This window comes from Perna viridis, chromosome 9, assembly GCF_037379345.1.
Source record: "Perna viridis isolate PV_CMFRI_1.1 ecotype Kerala chromosome 9, ASM3737934v1, whole genome shotgun sequence".
Classification (NCBI taxonomy): Eukaryota; Metazoa; Mollusca; class Bivalvia; order Mytilida; family Mytilidae; genus Perna; species Perna viridis.
This window is the reverse complement of record NC_142453.1, coordinates 21,269,759-21,280,740: the sequence shown is the minus strand read 5'-3', so window position 1 is coordinate 21,280,740 and position 10,982 is coordinate 21,269,759. Positions and strand designations below refer to the sequence as shown.

General features: G+C 31.0%; 1 protein-coding gene across 1 annotated transcript in view; it reads right to left on the bottom strand.

Annotated features, from left to right (window-relative positions):
- LOC148607299 (uncharacterized) overlaps positions 1 to 10,982 on the bottom strand; it is a 44,113-nt gene that overhangs the window by 16,343 nt on the left and 16,788 nt on the right. The gene's annotated exons all lie outside the window — the stretch shown is intronic.

Below are 10,982 nucleotides of genomic sequence, written 5' to 3'. Positions count from 1 at the left end.
GGGATAATCCAAATTAAAATGCGATTTATTTAAAATCACTGTCAAATAAGTGGTGCTAATATATTTGAATATATTTGATCTCAATTGAAAACATTAATGAGTGTGTACGTCGCCATTTTCAATTCGAATAAGTATATCCGCTAGTTTATAGGAAATCTCATAGCTGAGACAAGCTATATAATTCAATATGGAAATTTTGATCGAAGCATTCGAAGATGATTGAAGATCATTTGCAATCTTTGTAATAATTGGAGTACTAGGAATTCAAAATTAACATTAAATTAGGCTTTCACTATATGCATAATTATGATGCAGTAATACAGTTCTACAATTCAAAAGAAATTTTTATGTCTAATATTTAAAATAAAGTAGCATGTCAAGGTCATTATTCGCTTAATAAAAATTCAGAAATAATGTTAAACATGTTTAAACAATACAACGTTGGACAACAAAACTTCTGTGGTCCTTTTCACAAAAAAAATGTGTAAAATTAGTCGTAAGTTATGACGTCATAGTAAATAAAAGTATTATGGCGTCATAACTTACGACCAATTTTACTTTTACGATTTTTTGTGAAAAGGGCCACCGATTTGGTTGATTCATGTTCAAAGAATATTTAAACTGACACGAATAAATTCTCAAGGTATTTAGTACGGTACGTTTTCAGTCTTTTTTAGGGGGTAGACCTAGGAAAAGGGACATAAACATAACTTTTGAAATCAGTGATACGTTTGTATCATATTCAATTCCATTACAGCTTTTCATGCTTTCTTTTTTGTAACAGAATCAAATCAGTTTGAGTTACTTTAACGCTTACATGAGATTGATTTAAAATGGGAAATACAAACGTTCCAATGATTTGTAAGAGAAATACAAGAAATACTTACATGGAAGTTGTACTAGAATATAGAATTTCATTACGTTAGAATAAAAGCTTACATTTGTTTTTCTTTTTCTTTTTGTTATCTTATGCTTATTCAAAAATACATATACGTTATTATTTTGTAAATGATATAAGAGTAATCAAATGAACCAAGGTTATAGCGGTATTCAAAAGAATGCAATCCAGGGACAATTACCAGACATGGAAAAAGAGACATACACATCAAAGAACATAACTAAAAGTAACTAAAATCATACATACAAAGTTACAAAAGCAAATGAGCACCTCGGACTCCACTAAAAACTGGGAGCATGGACCAGGTGACCTCTGCTTTTGTAGAAACACCCGCCATGTTGCTCATGAAAAGTCAAGTCCGGATTTGGATGACGGAACAAACACACACACACACAGGCACACATACATTTCGCATAATTTACCCATTAATTTGGAAGCAAGTTATTTAATTCACTATTCTACAGAAGTTCGATAAATCATACATTTATATGACTAATGCTCTTTTATTTTTCTAATTTGTAATCTGACCACGTCTGCTGATGCATAAAAAATCTATTTAAACTATAAAATTGTACTTTTCGACGGTCAATGTTACGTGCTGTTATGACAAAAACATGGCTGACAATTAGTTTGACCAAAATATATTCCAAGTATAAAACCTTGTATCAAATTAATAAAGACAGCCTACCTGTACAGTTAGCAATATGAGCATCTACTGCAAATAAAAATAAATTGTTTTTTATTTTAATTTTACATGAATAAAAATCTCTTACAAGACATAAAACGCAATTTATTTGACTTTTGATGGATTCTGAATATGAATATTTATTTATTTATTTATTTTTATTCAATTTTATAAATAATATTCTAAATGTATACTAAATGTATTCTATTGATTAAACATGTAACAAGTGTTAATTCAAACAAAAACAATGTTCACAAAAACGTATTACTTACATATTTTTTCTGGTGCTTTATTCCCAAAGTCTGAAGAAAAGAGTAATCTTTATATTTAGTTTGATATCAGAGACTACTAAAACGGTTAGTGCAAGACAAATAGTAAACGGTTTTAGCAAAGAAAAAAAAGACGAACCACTTTTGTACGGTAATAAAGAGAATAAAATCCAAAGATAACAAACAGGCGGGGTAACTGGACATTATCAACGACAAACGTAGTGTGCACAAAGAAACAAAAGTGCATAAACAACCCGGACACCATTAAAAAATTGCGCCATTGACCTGTTTCGCCGGAAGAGTAAGCACACTATTTCTGAAATGTATATGCAGTAGAAAAAAGTCAGTCGTCTGAAGTACTTTAATATTGTTTGAGGAACGACGTTTTGAAAAAGTCAGTTCTGTACGTTTGAAAAATAAAACCACCAAATATATATACATGCTAACTATTTGTTAATATTTCAAAAAAAAAAAACAACAACAACAAAATTTACATATTTTACACAATGACATTCTTTTAAAAATAAAAAAAGTACAAATATATTTAAAAGTGAGCTGAAAATGAAACAATTTTTTAAATCGTAGATGCACATACTAATAATATTTTCATATACGTTTCCATCAGCGCTAGAACCTACGCTAAGGCAACCAAGTTGCCTGTAAAGGTCTACCAGCTTAGCGGCTTTGGCAACACTTAGTGGCCTTTTTGTTGCCTCTGGCTCCTGTGTTGTTCCTGCATTTTTTCCATTGTCTGGGAACATAAACATTGGTCCATTGTTACCAGCTGAAGCTGCGGATCCAACACCACTGTTTCTTCTATCAACTGAAATTGATATAATGTCTTAATATCGATTCTCAGCTTTGTTCTTAATGTGGTGTGATGATCATAATAAATCATAATGGTCCAGTTCGAAATACACAATAGCAATGTGTCTGATTATGTAGGAGGAGGAGCCGAGACAAAAAAGTGCACACACAGAAATAATTAAACTTCTGAAATACAAGATATTTACTTATTTGATTTAACTTGCTAATAGTTCTTCTATTCATTATATATGTACGGCACATGGATGAAACAAACTCGACTTTAAATGGGGATATTAACCAACGATGAACCGATCGGGGTACAAAGTGGGATGAGCTATGTTGGAAATAGAACATCAAAATTAAAGAAGCACCCAGTCAAAATAAACAAAGTTTCATATTCCACATAATAGTAAAATTTCATGTATAATCATTGTTCGATATGAATTAATTTGTTCCGATGGAACAGTGTAGCGAATAGAGTCGTCGCATTCTGAGACGTTGTATAATATTGATTTGTTGTGACATGCATCATTAATTTAATCCTCTATCCTACATAATAACACCTAGATAAACTGTCCCGTACTACCATACATCGTGTACTAAGGTACATCCGTAGATTAATCCTACGAGGAGGAATGACCCGGCCAGCGAAAGCTATATTTTTATATAGCCTAGCTGGCCGAGTGGTTTAGGGCGCTGGACTTAGTGCAGGCGGTGTTGCCATAGATGTCACAGCGGTACGAGTTCGAGTCCCACGGAGGGAGCTACCAAAAATTTGCATCGCAAATTTGACAGTTCTAACATACAGACACTGCCATGATAAAGGAAAACTATTGACCAAACTATACAACAAAAGCAATGATTATTCATTCCGTATTGTCAACCGTCCTTTCATCTGTGCCAAGGTACCCTTGAGCACCTACGTATGGAGTTTTCATAACACAAATCATACGTTATGCCAGAGTTTGTCGTAACTACTTCTTACAATTGAGCTTCTGGAACAGGATTATGTTGCTACAAGATTGAAGCCATTACTACAGATGTTTCATGGTCGTCATCATGAACTCGTTGATCGTTACGGTGTATGAATATGCACTGTGAAAACTTTTTTGTTAAATGTGTCATAGTTTTTTTCTTTCCTCTTTCGTCTATCCCAGGCTTGACTTTTTATGAGCAACTCGGCGGTTGTTTATAGAAAATGAGAGGACGCTTACCTACCGATGCATCTGGTACGTGCTCTCAGTGGAGTCCGAGTTGCTCATTTGATTTGTTATTTTGTATGTATGATTTTGCTAAATTGCCCGACCCAACCCACCCCTCCCTTTTATCTTGTGGCAGTCAGAATTTGTCGACCCTATTATCCTTGTGCCCCATCCCTTATTTTCATTTCATAATCATCATTTCATGTTCATCGACTGAATATAGCTGAAATATTGCTGCTCGGGCGTTAAACTCCAACAATCAATCAATCAATCAATCCTTTTCATCAAAAAGAAAATTATATAAATAACTAAGCAATTAAGCGATTGTTCAAAGGAAATGAGTGACGCTTACCCTACCGGTGCAACTTGTCCACGCTCCCGGTATTAGTTGAGTCCAAGTTGCTCATTTTCCTTTGTTACTTTGTATGTATTGTTTATGTTTATAATATGTTCTTTGGTGTGTGTCTGTTTTCCATGTCTGGTCTTTGTCCCTGGATATCATTTCTTTTTTAAATTTCCGTTAGAATCTTGGTTCCTGTACATCATGACACTAGGCTTACCCTTCCGAAACACCTAATGCCACTCTTGACGTTTTGTGGGAGTTCATATTGCTAGGTTTTAGTTTTTTTGTGTATGTGACTTCTTGTTTCTCATATGCCCAGTTATTATGTGTTATCTTTTTAACCGGTTCGCCGCATTGTGTATGTAGATCTTCTTTCATAAGAAGACCATGTTTGTGAATTTTAACATGTTAAAGCATCCCACTACTGACGGTTCGACATTTTTTCGCCGACATTATTTTAAAAATATTACAGTTTATAAATCGATAATGCAAACACCAATACATAAAAATGGTCGACACATGATTGTCGAATCGTTCATCTGGTATTATATGGTTCATTTATTATAAAACTTGAAACATGAAACATTTTAAACACCATTTTTTGTTCATTACAATCTTATGAAAGTTGAACTTAAAGGTTGCTATAATCATTTTGTTAGTGTTGACCCAAATGTTAATTACAGGTCGCGACGATTTCGGCCAATACCTCCGATAAGGCAATACGAGGCATTGGTTATCTCTAAATATGCTACATCACCTTACTCAACACATGTCCAACTCGTGTTCATGGCAATCTTAATCTTTGCTACCTGATATAATTTGATAAAAGTTGTAATCGGTCATTTTATATTAATATTTAAGTTCTGGATCTTTCATTCTTTTGAGGAAATACTACATAGAAACGCGAGAATTGTACTCAACAACACAAGTTAAATATTTTAAGGACTAATTAAGTATTTTTCGAATTCTTATACATCCTCGGATATGGAATAAGTCAAGAAGTACAAGAAAAAACTATCAATTATTATCATATATTGTATCTACGGAAGCCACAACGAATTATGGGTAATTGTTTGTTCACATCAGTTATCCACTTAATGTACAGGTGGTGACAAATAGGAGAAAAGGGTTAATTTAACAATTTCACAAATGAAGATAAGGTTTGTCAATTAAAAAGTTTAACTTTCTTCCCTTCCTAAACTCTTGATGAATGTTGCATTTGTAACAAAGATTCCAATACAAGTTTTTTAGAAGGTTTTTTTAAATTAATCGGATTAGTCAAAAAAATTTAGTTGAATTATATTGAAAAAAGTTTCCCCGACTCATTTGCTTTCTTAATGTTAATGTATTGCCATTCCTTCTTCCATTTGCATTTTATTTACTAGAAAACAAGTTAGAAACGTGATATATCATATGTATTTACACCACATTGAATAAAAAAAAAATATCTAAACGGTTCTTAAAAATGTACTTAAAATATTCATTAAAGTTATCATATTAGTGGCGAACAAAAAATATATGGTAGGTTAAAACATACGTATGGAAGACAGTTAAACAAACAGAAATGGCAAAAACTTATTAACACACCAGCGTATAAACTAATACTAAAAAAAGTAAGCTCTTTCAAAAATTCTTCAAATGTTCTTCAAAAGTGTTCGGAAACAATTAAGTAATCTCTAAAAGATCTGACATAGTAAGTAAATTAATTCAGAGTTACACAACAATGACGATTCTTCGAAAATCAATTCAAACGTATTACAACGACACAAACGTTTGGCCAGGACATCATATGGAAAATGAAAAAAAAAGTCTATTAAATCCACACAATGCTACATGTATAAGCAATCTAAAAATACAAAACAAAACAAAACAACAAAATAAAAACAAAACAAAACACAAAAAAATACAAATAAAGAAAACAAAGTATCAAGCAAAAAAACAAACAGAAAACACAAAAATGAAACCCACTGCCAATCTTCGAATGAAACAATACTAATTCAGTAATTATATTTACCTGATCTGGAAAATCCAGTGGAAAAACATATGAGAAGTAGAAAGGCACTATACATCTTCAAAATAATTTAAAAATTATTGTGCTAAGAATTCCTGTTTATGGCAAAAGATCCATGTATAGTTTGAACCTGGATTCATGTGTAGGTGAAGACCTCTGACATAATAGATATAATACAGTGAACTTTAATTGAATTTATGGTTCCGTTTCACCAAGGTCAATTTGACCTTTCCTTATTTTCCAAGTCTTGTTAGCATGTGGAACGAACCGTTGTTTTTATCAAATTTTAACTTCACATTCTTCGGTCACTTCTTTCATTGTTGCAATATTTCATATCAATTGTACGAGGTTTATGTAAGTTTTTTTCAATGATGAATGCATGCTGGGAAAATGTGTGTCGAATGAAACAGGAAATAATGGTCATGTGATTAAAACTTTGATAAATAAATAAATAGATGAAAAAAATAAATAAAAAGAAATAATGTCGGAAGATTCACCAAGAGTAAAATTCGATGAGATTTTTATGTTTGAATTTGTCCATTGCTATTCCAGAGATCGTCTAACTCTAATTTTCGTCATTAATCATTGCCGTTAATAAGTGTAAACTGTCAACACTAATTGAGTATAACATATTAAAATAAGCAACATTGCTCAGCTTTTGACTTCTAATACGTAAAGATCAACGATGTCCTACATTTGTATATCCTCTATCAAAACACGAAAGACTCAATTTGTTTTTGTCGGAAGTTACGTTATGGGACCATGTGGAACGTCCTACATATGTAGTTTTTGCGATAAAACAATAATGGCTCGAGATATTTCTGTTTGAAGTGACGAATTTCAGAATTAACATATACATATATGATGTGATCAGCCTCAGATGCACATCGAGATATAAAACGACGTCTCATGTATCACCTATGGTCTAGACATCAGCAAACAACATAATGATGCATTATCAATAAAGTCGATTGTATTTTGAGTACAAATAGCTTCATCAATCATAAGCAAAACCTACAATCATATTAGATTCCTGCCCATATATTGAGAATCGGTTATTTTGTTTTAGGTTATTTGAAATGCAAGTTCACAAACTGACGTTAATGACGTCACAGTACTAAAAAATATATACAAAATATATTCCAAAGCGAACAAACAATTTTCAGAAAGTTTCATACACATTGAATTCAATGATGATGAGTTAAGATATATATAAATCGACAAAAATTCAAATCAATTACTTTATGAATAAAATACATTTCATTCGGTTTCTTTTTCAATTGTAATCAAAGGAAGTAAAACCAAATGTTTATTTTGTTTTTCTTCCTGTGTACTTATGGAAGATACACCCAAAACGAACAGATATTAAATTCAAACTCAAGAAAAACAATATGCATACTTAGTTAACTGGTCTTTAAACTTGCGCATACGGAGCAAGATGATTTACACACAAAGATATTAATCTCCGAATGTTTTGCACTAATATCACATCTGTAAATAGGTGGTTATTTCCGAGCAGAGATGTGTTCCTCGCTTGTTGACTCAACCTACTCAAAGTCTGTGTTAATCTATTTTACATTTTGGCGAGGCAACATGTAAATTATTTTCAATTAAAACAAAAACCTCGCATGCACATCACACAGATAGTATTCATCTACTTTGAAAAAAGTTGTACAAGTTAGCTATAAGTAACATGCTTGACTCCATACTGGGTGCAGTAAGTTCAGCCCTGAAATACTCTTTTTTTTTTTTTAAATCCCTGCACTTACTTTCACCCCGAACTTTTAGAATCATTGATTATGTAAAAGTCTATAAATAGTTAAATCAGATTACCACACGAAGAAACACATAAAATAAATTTCTATTTAATTTCTAAAGAAATAATTAGACAAAAGATTTTCTAACAGATTCAACACGCGATAGTATGTACAGTTTTATATGAGAGCACTCCATACATATGTCCATGCATCTGTGTCCCTATCCCAATGTGCAATGACTCAAGTTCAACTTTTAAAGTTAATTATTATATAAAATCTCAAAAGACATTATTCATATCTTAAAACCATTTCAATTATTAGTTCATAAATTCTACATTGTGATTTCTGTCTTTGTTTTTAACTGAAATATAGGAAATATAAAGGAGGGAATTATTTGTAAACCATAATAATAATAATAATAATAATAATAATAATAATAATAATAATAATAATAATAATAGTGATAATAATAAACAACCAAACAAATAAACGAAACAATACATAATTCTCATATTACGTTATAGTATGTTTTTGTTTTTGTTTTTTTTAATTTTCCCTTTTTCTGTCATCACGATGGTTTTTTTTATCAATTCATATCTAAAATGTAATTAGCAGCAAGTAAAAGTTAATTAATGATTTTCTGCTTAACCTGGTTACACAGACATCACCTTATTTCTCTAATGTTTTTGTTGATATGAATTTTATACTTCTTTATTTTCACAAACCATTACTTTTGTAGTAGCATGTTAATGTTAATCATGTCTATCATATTTTCTGTTAAAAAACTTCTTATTGGGAAATTAAATTTACCATGTGTAAATATTTTGATAATATCGATGGTGATATGAAATGTTTTATCCCCTTTGAAGATCTCTGTATAAAAAGTCCTCGCGCAAATCCATATGTACTGTTTCATGTTCAAAGACAATAAAGGTTGGTAAATTGTTTTTTTTTTTCAACATTCTATCTTGTATTAAAAACAACCTTTTTCAAATGACATTACTCACGAGTAGAATTCCAAATCTTTTTACATCCTACGTTTTATTATTTTCCCCAGTTATGTTAGTAGTATAAAAAGTTGAATAAAATTAAGAACGTTAGATTACCATGTTTTTCGCACCAAGAATCGAATAAAATTTATTATTGCAAATCTTTGACATTACAAGTATAAAAGGTATGTTACGTTTTCCTTTCCTATGATTATTTTTCAATTCTAGTGATCGTTATTACTTATTAAAAAATACATATGAAGTTAAATTATACTCATAAATATTTTGAATGGCATAAGATCCCATTTACATCATATACAAATGCCAACATTCGCTGTTCTCAATTGGTCCCATCTTGTTCTCCAGAAGGAATTTTCTATTTCCTATTGCCAATAAATTCCCAATAGTATGTTTATATCAATAAATCAGCGTAAGTTTTGTTTTAGTTTCGAATTTTTCTAGTGTCAATCAAATATTTATGCAAATAACTATTTTAAACATATTTCCCCCAATCTTTGTAAATAATTATCAACCCGTAAGAAATTGCTATCCCTGATCTTTAATATATAACGAGTATGTAGTTCACCTAATACAAGTACTTGATGACATTTCCAAATTAAGAGATTAACAGTGAACTTATTATTGATATCAGTAGTCCGCGGTCAAACAAGCACTTAGGATGTAAACAAAACGACGTAAATCAAACATAAGTGGAGGTTATACTGTTCTTGTTCACTTCGTACAAACGTTGGCACATGTTGTACTTGCAGCGTGTTTTAGTTAATGAGAATAATTTAAAAAAGTAATCAAGGGAACCAAAATTATAGCGGTCATCAACTCGAATGTACACAAAAGAAGGCACGGTGATGTGGTTATAGATATGGAGAACATAAATAATAAAACGTGATTTATGTTTCCCTTAATTGTGTATCAACTAAGATAATGAGTGTAATATTCATGCAAGGTACAAATATAAATGAGGCAAACAAACCGCTTATTTCGTTTTACTCAGTCTAAATTTTAACATATAACTATTTAAAATGATCATTAAAGCATGATTTGTCTAAAACGACACAAAATGGGTTGTCGTAGACAGTATTAAAACAGCATAGCAATTATTGTGTTGACTAGGGCACCAAGCATCTAATCTAACGTCTTTGTGTGTTAAATTTACACCTTTTGTCAAACTCAACCCAAATATAGTTGACATAGACATTGTTCTGTGTAGTAGTGATTATTTTTTTTAATCTGTCTGATGTTTCAATAATCTTTTCTGATTTCCAAAGTTGTCTGCATCTTTAATGAATACTGACATGGAATGTTTAACTTATATGATAGAATAGCGAATTTTTCTCAATCCATATTGAAAAAGGTCACTTGACGGCATCATATACTATAAAACCCTCATTAGCATATATCTTTCATTTGCATACGGCGAAAGAAAAAAAGCAGCGTAAAACTTCATGTGATATTCAAGAAAATGGGCATTTTTTAATATTTGAAATACACTTTGAATTCCTAATATTTCAAAAGTGCTGACTGTCATATTATTGATACTCAAATAGGTAAATCGTTGTATCAACTTTTTTCTGTTATACTCTAGAACATAATTTGCTGTAAAATTAAAGTAATTCTAAATGTATGAAATACACGTTTGATTTGGAAAATATCAATCTTTAGTTATCAGTTCTACGTACTGATACGTTGAACAGCTTAGTTCATGTCAGTTTACATTGTCCACACATTCTTCTGATAAGCTACGAAATCTTAACACTTCATGGAATATCATTCCTTGAATTCATCTTTCAACACTGTGTCAAATTATTTAAGAATTGGCTCTGATAAAAATTTTGTCTATTGAAAGATAAAATAAATTTTCCATGTGCATAATGTTATTGCACGAAGTGATTAATGTATTTACATTTGTACCACATAACGTTTAATACGACAAGTAATGACAGTTAAGGAGATACTTATCTTGTCAATGCAGTAATCAAGTGACAAAAATAAATGCATTTTTA